Source organism: Pangasianodon hypophthalmus, chromosome 7 (genome assembly GCF_027358585.1).
Source record: "Pangasianodon hypophthalmus isolate fPanHyp1 chromosome 7, fPanHyp1.pri, whole genome shotgun sequence".
NCBI lineage: Eukaryota > Metazoa > Chordata > Actinopteri > Siluriformes > Pangasiidae > Pangasianodon > Pangasianodon hypophthalmus.
The window spans coordinates 28,776,474-28,787,974 of record NC_069716.1 but is presented as its reverse complement, the minus strand read 5'-3'; the positions used below and the strand labels follow the sequence as shown (position 1 = coordinate 28,787,974).

The window sequence follows — 11,501 nt, the reverse complement described above, 5'->3', positions numbered from 1 at the left end:
ACAACTTGGTCGTGCCTAGACTTAAAGTTAGGAGATGATCATCTTTTTATACTGGGGTTTATTTCACAGAGTTTATTATTGTTGCTTTCGTCTCATTCCGTATGCCACTCGTTAGAGATGTAGGAACTTATTAATAGTCAGAAGTCAGAAGGTGGGATTCGGCAGTCAGAGATTTCCAGAGCAGCCGTGTCTGCTCTCTCATTGCCAGACCAACGTGTCCTGGGACCCAGCAGAAGAGGATGTAGAAGTTTTCCTTCTGTAATAGATCTACTTTCGATAAAGCGGTGACGATTATGGGGTGGTTGGTCTTTATGGACTCGAGCGCTTGGAGGCATGTCTTTGATTCTGTGGAAGATTAGGCAGTTCTGCTCTTGGTCCTTTTCTATATTTTCCAGGGCTAGGAGAAGGGCCCGAGCCTCAGCTGTAAAGATGGAGCTTTGTCCTGGAATTCGGCTGCCATAATGTTGATCCCTGATCACCGCTGCTGCCGATACGCTGTTATCTGTTTTTTCATCAGTCTGTGAATGCAGTTTTGTGGAGTGGGAGTCTACACCTTAGCTCTAAGAATTACTGCTGGTATTCCTTTGGATGTGTTTCTGTCTTTTTGTGCTGGGTCAATGCCAAGGCAATGGTTGGATTTTTCAGAACCCAGGGAGGAACAGGGCAATAATGGGTTAACTGTTTTCAGTTGTCCAGATTAGTATTCAGATTCTCTGAATGTGGTTTAATCCATATGCCAAATGGTGTGATATATTCAGGTCTGGCTTCATATAAATGAAGATGATTCGGTTGAAAGACGGTAGGAAAGCTTTGTTATTTTGGTTTGCCTTGAGTTCGCTTGCATACCGTAAGGCCAGTTTCAGACGCCAGTTCTGGAGAGATGGCTCCCCGGCTTCTGTAAACAGACCTTGTATAGGAGTAGTCCTGAACTCTCCTAAGGCCAGACGCATCCCATGATGGTGTAAAAAAAAACTTACACTAACTTCTCACAGTGGAAAATGATGTCCTACACTTTGGTGTCGTGTCATGGGTTGCCAAAAGCCTTAGGAGTATTTTTGGTACCAAAACAAAGTATAACACAGTACAACAACAACTATTTGCATTTCACTAAGAACAAGTCCAAATCCAGTCCAAATCTCAGCAGTACCACTCTTCAAAATAAACACAACAAACAGAAAAGAACAAACAGACTCTTGATTTTGGGACTAAATGATGCTCAAGGACCTTAAATTGTCATATAACTACACAACATAGCTCAACAAATAAAAAATACCAAAGATCTGAACAGCCTCGTATTGCTACTGAGATGGCATATATAACACAATAACATGTAGATTAGATAAAAGGTCTTGCTGGAAACGTCCATCCTGAAACAGTGAATAAATAAAAATACAAAGCTTCTGCGGAGAACTGGTTTGTAATGCAAGCAAAATAATAGCAAATAAGAACATTTTTTACTGCTAAACTGTAAAGCTACACTTTACAATCGGGATTCCCCGTTAAGCCACGGATCTCTTCGACAAGATGTGATTTAAACATAGAGTCTGACTCTATGACAAATAAATTATTAAGCTATATACTGTATAAGACATGACCATAGAGTTCAAATATAGAAGATTGTACTCGTGTAGTTGTCTGTTATATAAGTCGAGCTGTCGTGTTGTTAGCAACATGGCGTCCAAAAACTGAAAAAAATAACCAGCGGTATAATGAGTAGAATATGCAAATTTTTTTTTAACTCTATATGACTCTATATGTTTGATGGATTGAAGCATAATGACCTCCATAGTAGCTGGAAATAGAGCTCCAAAGTCGTCTAAAATGCCCGTTTTCTGCGGCCTCTTTCTCGAGCACAGTAGATCACAGAAGCGTGCGGTTGTTGTCATTTGAAAGCTACTGAAGAGCTCTTTATTGCAGTTATTAAGTGACACGTTGATTATTGCGATTCAGAGCTATCGGTCTATCAGTCACTTCTTAAGTGTAGATGATTCCCGTGTTGGTAATGCCGCAGGCTCTTCACAAAAGAACATGATCATGTGACCAGAGCACTATTTTTTAACTCTACGGACGTGACAGAGGTTTTGACATGTTTTCCTGAACAGAAAACCTGTTTACTCAAAACTCACTTATAGTTTTACATGTAAGTGTTTTTTTTTTTTTTTTTTGTTACAGCAAAGCTTCCAAATGTTGAAAAAAGAATTACTGTATGTCAAGTGGTTTTTGTCAAGTGCTTATTTGCCCTCCAAACATGGAGGGCAAATAATGCTGGAGAAAAATGAGTTAGTGAGTGAATACGAGGAGAATTGTGAATTATTGAATGCAAAATATTTCATGGCCGATATTTCAGTGTTGCAGTTTAAGGGATAATTCATCTGTATGTGATGTGACGTCGCGCAAACAGCGCAAATTCCTGTGATTTTCTGCCTCTATGGTTACAGCGAAGACAAACAACCTTCCCATCATAGTAGACTAACGTGTGTGTGTGTGTGTGTGTGTGTGTGTGTGTGTGCATATGAGTGGTGGGTGGAAGTCAATAACTCATGACAGACCCGTTATCAGCAAGAAATGAAGAGGGACTCCATCTGGTAGCATCACACACACAAACACACACGGTTTTTGCAATTGTGTGTGTATGTGTGTGTGTGTGTGTGTGTGTGTGTGTGTGTGTGTGAGGGGTCGTGAATCTCCATGGCACAGAGACGGAGTGTGAAGCGTCATTGAATGATCGATCGTTCCTCTGGACTAACAAGGGAATCAGCACTGTGGAAGCTTGCCTTTGATTGACAGCTCGCATTGACTACCACCCTCACACTCACACACACACACACACACACACACACACACACACACCATTACGTAACCATGAGAGCAGGTAGACAGACACACTCCTCTCAGGATGGCAGAGATAAATTGACAAAGACAGAGTCAAGGTGGGAGGTGAGATGAACAGGTGTTTCACATGCACTCACTCTCTTACACACACACACACACACACAAACACACACACACACACACTGCTGTGTCTATTTCTCTAATCCTGCATTAAAACTAGCAAATAACAAAAGCAAAATTAATTTCTGCTTCAGGATTCAAAGAGTAACAGCAAGATTTTCTTAATTACATGCAAATTAGTTATGACATCATAAAGTGAGGAATCAGAAATGATTGGCTCTTGTGTCAAGGGTGTGTCTTCTCTCGTCCACCAAGGTTTATAATGTGAGTATAAAAGTAATTATAAACGGATAAAAGATGGTTGTAGTATAAGAGAAATAAAACAACTCTGGATACTCAGGGGAAAAATAATCAACTTCGGGTCAGGTCACATTCTGGCGTTGATGATTTTCCTGTAACAGAACGACACCACAGTGTTTAACTCCTTATTTATTTATTTATAATTGTTGCTTGTTCTATAGTTTGTGTCAGTTTGAGCTTCTGCCAAGACAAATCCCTCGTAACTGAGACGTGACTTGAACGATAACACCCATACTGATTCCTATTTAACGTCCCCCCAACACACACACACACACACACACCGATGACAGACTGCAAGTGTAAATACAAGGCTTTGCAAAGCAAGTATTTCAGCAAACACACGTCTCTCTCTCTCTCTCTCTCTCTCTCAGACTCATAAAGTGCAGTGAAGAATTGCATTTCATAAACCCAATCTGTGGCGTTATTGCCACACGGCATACGCATGCACTAAATTCTCCGTTCTGCGTGCATTATGGTGACACATAAATTGCGTCTATTACTGCGTGTTGATTCAGATTAAGACGCAGACGGGAACGCGAGACAACCCCGCCGACGAGGAGGGGATTTTCTTGAGTATTTTTCGTCTGGAGCAAAATACAGCCATGTCTACAGAACAGAGGCAGCAAACGGTTCACAAAAAGACAAATTATAGTTTTACACTCACATCTAATCTTCAGTACAGTAAAGGTTAAGTGCATTTTTATGTGATCATACCATACCACACATCCAGCTTTGGATGAATTTAAAAAAAAAAGATATGCAATAAAAGACTTCTCAGACATCTGCTAAATTCTTTAAGCTGTATAAAGGGGTGTGGCCTAATATTCTAATGAGCACATGTCTGAGACTGAGCCTACACCATCACTCAAACAAACCAACCTTCATGTAGCAACAATCCAATTATATTTAAAAGGTAGCCAAGCATCCTTTACACTTTACACATTCCTTTACACTTTACATTTCCATTTACACTCACACATCCTGTACAAATTCCATCTGACTTTACACACCCTTTACACTTTACACATTCCTTTACACTTTACACATTCCTTTACACTTTACATTTACACTTACACATCCTGTACAAATTCCATCTGACTTTACACACCCTTTACACTTTACACACCCTTTACACTTTACACATTCCTTTACACTTTACATTTCCATTTACACTTACACATCCTGTACAAATTCCATCTGACTTTACACACCCTTTACACTTTACACATTCTTTTACACTTTACATTTACACTTACACATCCTGTACAAATTCCATCTGACTTTACACACCCTTTACACTTTACACATTCTTTTACACTTGACACATCCCTTACACTTTACACATTGCTTTATACTTTTACCCATTACTTTACACTTTACACATCCTCTACATCTTACATGTCCTTAACATATTCCATCTGTCTTTACACATCCTTTAGACTTCACAGCTCCTTTACACACTTCTGTACATTTGACACATCCGTTACACTTTATACTGTATGTCCTTTACACAATGCAAATCCGTTTAACATCCTTTTGACTTATATTCCCTTTTCACTTTACATCCTTCACATTTTACATGCCTTTAACACTTCTCCTGTACACTTTATTCATTCTTTAAACTTCACACATCCTTCACAGTTTTCCTTAACTCTCAAAATCCTTTACAATTTACACTTACAATTTACAATTTACACTTACTCTTACACTTTATACATTATTTTAAACACCCTTTACAGTTTACACACCTTTTACACTTTACATGTCCTTTCCACTTTACGCATCCTTTAAAATTCACAGTATACAGTTCAACAGCATACATCTTTTACACCCTTTAAACTTTACATAACTTAACCGCTCTTTTACACTTTACACATCCTTTATACACCTTTACACATTACACCTCTTTTACCTGGCCTTTACACTTGATATGCCCTTAACACTACACATCCTTTACACTTTATACATCCTTTACACATTTCATCAGTACACATCATTTACAGTTGGCACATCCTTTAAACTTCAAATACTTTACACTTTACAGATTCCTTAACACTCACCAGATCTTTTATATCTCCTTTACACTTTACACATCCTCTACACTTTTCTCATTATTAACACCTTCCTTTGGACTTTACACATGCCCTTTACACATTCTTTACACTTTTACACTCTACACTTTCACTGTGTTCTTTGACATTTCATAAATAACGCCTCTGCTCCCTGTGAGAATGCTAACAGAAACCGAGACTCGCGCTCTTTCTTTCTTCTTCAACACATGTTTCTCTAGACGACATATTTGTTCCTTTTCCGCTCTACAAGAAAGGAGGAGTAAAAAAACAACAACCGTGTTTCACTTCCTCAAAGCGGATTACGGCCTGGCTGAAAAGCTGCACTTCAATCCTGAAAGAAAAGAGGAAAAAAAACAAGCAGGTTGCCAAGTCTTGGAGCCATGTAATGAAAGAAACAGGAGTGGAGTGAGGATTTGAGGTTAAGGGCGGTTTGAGACGAGGCCAGAGAAGGGCTTAGTGATGAAAGCAGCCAGGAAACTCTCTCAGAAATATTATAACCACCGCGATGAAAACGCCTGCCTGGGCTCAGCGGCGTAAAACAGTCTTGTCCTTTTGGATGAATTCGATCGTCAGACTCGTGTTGGAGTGTGTGTGTGAAAGATCAGTCAGGTGTTTAGATGTGCATGGAATTTACAACATCTCACACACACACACCGTGAATGGAAAACTCTGGAAATTCATTTACCTAAACATCATAAATGTAACTGAGCCAAAATCACAGTGATGAAGTGCTGCAGGAGTTCAGTAAATTCCAGATCATATCCATATCGTGATAAATTATGTTTATTATTATTTATTAATATAATTACAAACTTATTTGAAGCAGCTGATTTGAATCTTTAAACTGAAAAATGTTTACAATTTTTAGATTTAATATTTTTGTTGTCCTTTTCAGTTTTAAATATTTATTTATTATAATATATTAAAAAAAAGATTTTATAGACATTAAAATAAAGTGTTATCAAAAAGGATATAAAAGGATTATCGCTGGCAATTTGTTCGGAAACACAAATATCGAGTATCGTAGAAATATCTTCGAGAGCGGTGATATGATAGACCAAACAACAAGGGAAAAAAAATAAAAATAAAAAAAAAAGTTGGATAGAGAACACAAAATGTTTTAGGCTTGTTATTTTAAGCACCAGCTCCGGGTTCATTTGTTTTCTAAGTGTGCTTGCCAAAGATATGTTTATCTTTGTACATTTACTCCTACACCATATCGACGTTATTATGTGCGTGCATGTGTGTGTGTGTGTGTGTGTGTGTGTGTTTGTGTGCGTGTGTGTGTGTGTGTGTGTGTGTGTGTGAGAGAGAGAGAGAGAGAGACAGAGAGAGAGAGAGACTTGCATGTCTCATTAGACCCCTCTGCTGGGTCCTGGTCTCACCGAGGCTAGTCTCTCTTCTGCATTATTCATACAAGTTATTTTTGGCCACTGCTACTGATGGCATGAGGATATGTGATAAGGTGAGATGTGAGGAGATGTGAGGAGGTGAGGGTAGGTGTGAGGAGGTTTGGAAAAGTGAGGAATTGAGGAGGTGTGAGGAGTTGAGGAGGTGTGAGGAGGTGAATGGAGGTGTTAGGAGGTGGGGTAGGTGTGAGGAGGTTTGGAAAAGTGAGGAATTGAGGAGGTGTGAGGAGTTGAGGAGGTGTGAGGAGGTGAATGGAGGTGTTAGGAGGTGGGGTAGGTGTGAGGAGGTTTGGAAAAGTGAGGAATTGAGGAGGTGTGAGGAGATGAGGAGGTGTGAGGAGGTGAATGGAGGTGTTAGGAGGTGGGGGTAGGTGTGAGGAGTTGAGGAGGTGTGATGAGGTGAATGGAGGTGTGAGGAGGTTTTGGGAGGTGTAAGGAGATGTGAGGAGGTGTGATGGGGTGTGAGGAGGTTTGAGGAGGTAAGGGTAGGTGTGAGGAGGTGAATGGAGGTGAGAAGATGTGAGGAGGTGTGAGGAGGTTTGGGGAGGTGTAAGGAGATGTGAGGAGGTGTGATGGGGTGTGAGGAGGTTTGAGGAGGTAAGGGTAGGTGTGAGGAGGTGAATGGAGGTGAGAAGATGTGAGGAGGTGTGAGGAGGTTTGGGGAGGTGTTACGAGGTGTGAGGAGGTTTGGGGAGGTGAGGAGATGTGAGGAGTTGTGAGGAGGTGAGAAGATGTGAGGAGGTTTGGGGAGGTGTTAGGAGGTTTGGGGAGGTGAATGGAGGTGAGAAGATGTGAGGAGATTTGGGGAGGTGTGAGGAGGTTTGGGGAGGCGTTAGGAGGTGTGAGGAGGCCTGGGGAGGAGAGAAGGTGAGGAGGTTTGGGGATGTGAGGAGGTGTGAGGAGGTTTGGGGAGGTGAGGAGATGTGAGGAGTTGTGAGGAGGTGAGAAGATGTGAGGAGATTTGGGGAGGTGTGAGGAGGCGTGAGGAGGCCTGGGGAGGAGAGAAGGTGAGGAGGTTTGGGGATGTGAGGAGGTGTGAGGAGGCGTGCTTTGACTCATCCTGAATATCAAAATGGAGTGTAGACTCGCTTGGCTAAATGCAGCCTGTCTTCCCTAAGTTTCTACACAAATTTTAAAAAAATGATTGAAAATGAATATTTTTGTGCCACTCTCCAGTGAATGACTTTTTAAGACATATTATTTGATCTCCTTGCATCATGCAACAAAACTAAACAACGTCCATTGTGGAAATGTCAAGAATAATGTTCAGAAATGACTTTGACTTTCGATCATTTTGGTCTTCAGCATTTAATATTTTAGACCCGAATGCAGCGCCGTTTCTTGCTATAAGCACTCGCTTCATGATTTTTAAAATAGATATGCAAAAAAAAGCACACTTTACTATCATTGATGGAAGAGGCTCACCATGCAGCCGCAGGTGTGAAAGAACAGGTAATTAACATCACAAAGAAGATCTCTGTCTTGGAAAAACGCAAAAAGGAAAAAGCAGAAGAGGAGAAAATGACTGAAAACATCGGTAGGAAATTCATGCTAATTAACTGGATTTCAATAATTTGTCTGTTTTTTTGCTTCTGCTTGTCGATGTAACTGAAATGGGAAAATAGTGGCTAACTAGATGGCTCACACAAGGCCTTCATTTAGTCCACATGAACTTAACAGAAGAAATAATAGTGAAATAATAGTGACCCGGATTGTAGTGCACTACTGACTCACACTATCCACAGCTGGATCCATGAACACGTCTCACAGTACAGCAGCCTTTTCCCACGTGAAGGACAGATAGCACAAACTTCTGCTTCTACTGCAGCTGGTTTGACTGCAGTCTGAAATGCAGGCTACCATAACTAGCCTACTAGCCTTCCAGAACTAGCCTACTAGCCTTCCATAACCAACCTACAAGCCTTCAATAACCAACCTACAAGCCTTCCATATTCAATCTACTAGCCTTCCAGAACTAGCCTACTAGCCTTCCAGAACTAGCCTGCTAGCCTTCCAGAACTAGCCTACTAGCCTTCCAGAACTAGCCTACTAGCCTTCCAGAACCAAACTACTTGCCTTCCATAACTACCCTACTAGCCTTCCATATTCAATCTACTAGCCTTCCAGAACTAGCCTACTAGCCTTCCATAACCAACCTACAAGCCTTCCATATTCAATCTACTAGCCTTCCAGAACTAGTCTACTAACCTTCCAGAACCAAACTACTTGCCTTCCATAACTGGCCTACTAGCCTTCCATAACTACCCTACTAGCCTTCCATAGTCAATCTACTAGCCTTCCAGAACTAGCCTACTAGCCTTCCATAACCAACCTACTAGCCTTCCAGAACTAGTCTACTAACCTTCCAGAACTAGCCTACTAGCCTTCCAGAACCAAACTACTTGCCTTCCATAACTGGCCTACTAGCCTTCCATATTCAATCTACTAGCCTTCCAGAACTAGTCTACTAACCTTCCATGACTAGTCTACTAGCCTTCCACAACTAGCATACGATGTTGTCATTAGCCACAGTATATTAAGTGTGTTGTAGTTAGCTCGCTACACTGCGCTCCTGTGGCTCAGTCGAGGAAAATGATAAACTACATTACAAAATCTTTTTATTCGCACAGGACTGAGAGTCTCTAGCAGCTTTTCCTTTTTAATGTGTGCTCTCTCTCTCTCTCTCTCACTCTCTCTCTCACTCTTTCTTTGTCTCTCACTACTGCTCTCTCACTTTTCATACTTTCTCTGTCTCTTACTCACTCGCTATCACTATAATTTTTTTGGTGCTCTATCATTGTCTTTCTTTCTTTCTTTTGGAACACAACTATCATGCATCAGGGTCTGTCCTTTGTTCTTTCTTTCTTTCTTTCCATCCATTCTCTCTCTCTCTCTCTGTCTCCGACTCTTTTTCTCACACTGCATCTCCCTCTCATGCTTGTCATTTCTCGACCCCTCTCTGTCGCTCTCTCTCTCTCTCTCTCTCTCTCTCTCACTCTCTTTTTCTCATTGCATCTCTCATTGCGAATGGATACCAAGTCACTCGAGCTCCGCTATCATGCAGGCTTTTCTTTCTTGTTTTATGTATGGGTTTCTGTCTCTCAATCTCTCTCTCTCTCTCGCTCTCTCTCTCTCTCTCTCTCTTGTCTGAAACTCTCTTTCAGCAGAATCTTTTCATCTTTCCATCACCCCTTCCGCATTCTCTCCACACCTCAGAAAGCTGTAAGATGCTCAGCCTGGCTTTCGGCTCGGCCTCTGCTGCACCGTCATGTTTATACAACACTCTTCTTAAAAGTGGAACAAAATTTTAAAAATAATTATATATATATAATTTATTCTTTTATGTAACGTTAGGGGCGTGGCTTAATTCACTCTAATGAACGTGATCAAGCAAAGAAGTGTATCGAGGAAAGCGCAACACCACCATGACATCACAGCATTTCAAACAATCAGAATTTTTTGGTTGTTGTTGTTGTTGCCATGGCGATTTCTGTCAAAAATCTGTCAAAGACACCATGTTCAGCCCATTTTTACCCATCAGAGCATCAGAGTTGTGTAAAAAGTGCAAAGACTTCAGGGCTTCATGTCCATGGGGGCCGTTTATACTGAAATGAAAAGAAATGAAAATTTAAATCACTACTTTGATAAAGTCTAAAAGGATGGCTTGGAAATATTTCCACACTTCTTAGCGCATATTCTAAATCCCTACAATACAAGCTGAATTAAACGTAAACACGTTGCCTAATGTCTAAGCGTTCTTACGGCGTTTCTCGCCCCGCTCTTTAGGCGTACATATTTAAAAAAGTCATTTAAATCAAAATCCAATTACCCGTGTGAAACATCCCGTCGGGTGGCGGAGTTGTAATTATTTAGGAAACGGTTCTCGTGCTGAGTTCTCCGAGTTTCCAAAGCAATTAGGAATTAATTAAAGCGAGATATCCCACTGCACCTATGGCGTGAGGACACGAGCTAAAGATCCATGCTCGCTCTTCATTGCTCGTATGTTAAACCTTAATTATGGCAAATTAAGCTCTGATCACATTCAGCTTGAACCCGAGACCACAGAAGGTGAGGAGCGTCAAGAACCAGCCAGCATCGATTAACTCCCACTGCAGAAGCGACGAAGGAGCGGAAAATCCCAGGACACGCGACCGAGAGACAAGCAGGAATAATTCAGTCCAAATCTCGTAACCTCGGATGCTCGTAGAGCCATTTTTTTCATTTTTGATGTATTTACTTTATTTATTTTAACGTTTCTGTTACAGAAGCTGATCGAGAAGTCTTTCCTTTTATTTCTTTTCCCTGTCTTTCCTTGGTTATTTATTTATTTTTCTCTCTATCTATCTATCTATTTATTTAAATTCATTTTATTATTGGCCAATCAGAAGGCTCGCTTAAACTCACACTCCATGGAACCACACACTGAAGAGTCACTCATCGTTCTTTTTATGTTCTTTCTTTCTATCTATCATTCTTTATAGAATAGAATATATTCTTTATATTATTTTTCTTTTCCTCTTTCATTTATTTGTTTGTTTGTTTGTTTGTTAAAATTAATGTATTTATTGGCCAATCAGAAGCCTCGCTTAAACTCACACTCCATGGAACCACACGCTGAAGAGTCACTCAATTTTCTTTGTATGTTCTTTCTTTATCATTCTTTCTTTCTTTCAGTCTTCATAGAATAGAATATATTCATTATAGTCTTTTTCTTTTCCTCTTTCTATTTATTTATTTGTTTATTTGATTGTTTGTTTACTGGCCAATC

At 40.4% G+C, this 11,501-nt stretch overlaps 1 protein-coding gene across 5 annotated transcripts in view; it reads right to left on the bottom strand.

Annotated features, from left to right (window-relative positions):
• Window positions 1–11,501, bottom strand: part of ntrk3a (neurotrophic tyrosine kinase, receptor, type 3a) — a 221,640-nt gene that overhangs the window by 184,082 nt on the left and 26,057 nt on the right. Inside the window, exon 1 of one of the 5 annotated variants that reach the window (XM_053235387.1) lies at window positions 8,468–8,830. The exons of the other annotated variants lie outside the window; for them this stretch is intronic. The gene's annotated coding sequence lies outside the window, so the exon portion shown is untranslated. Of the gene's footprint in view, window positions 1–8,467; window positions 8,831–11,501 lie in introns of those variants that run through there. 5 annotated transcript variants of the gene reach the window in all.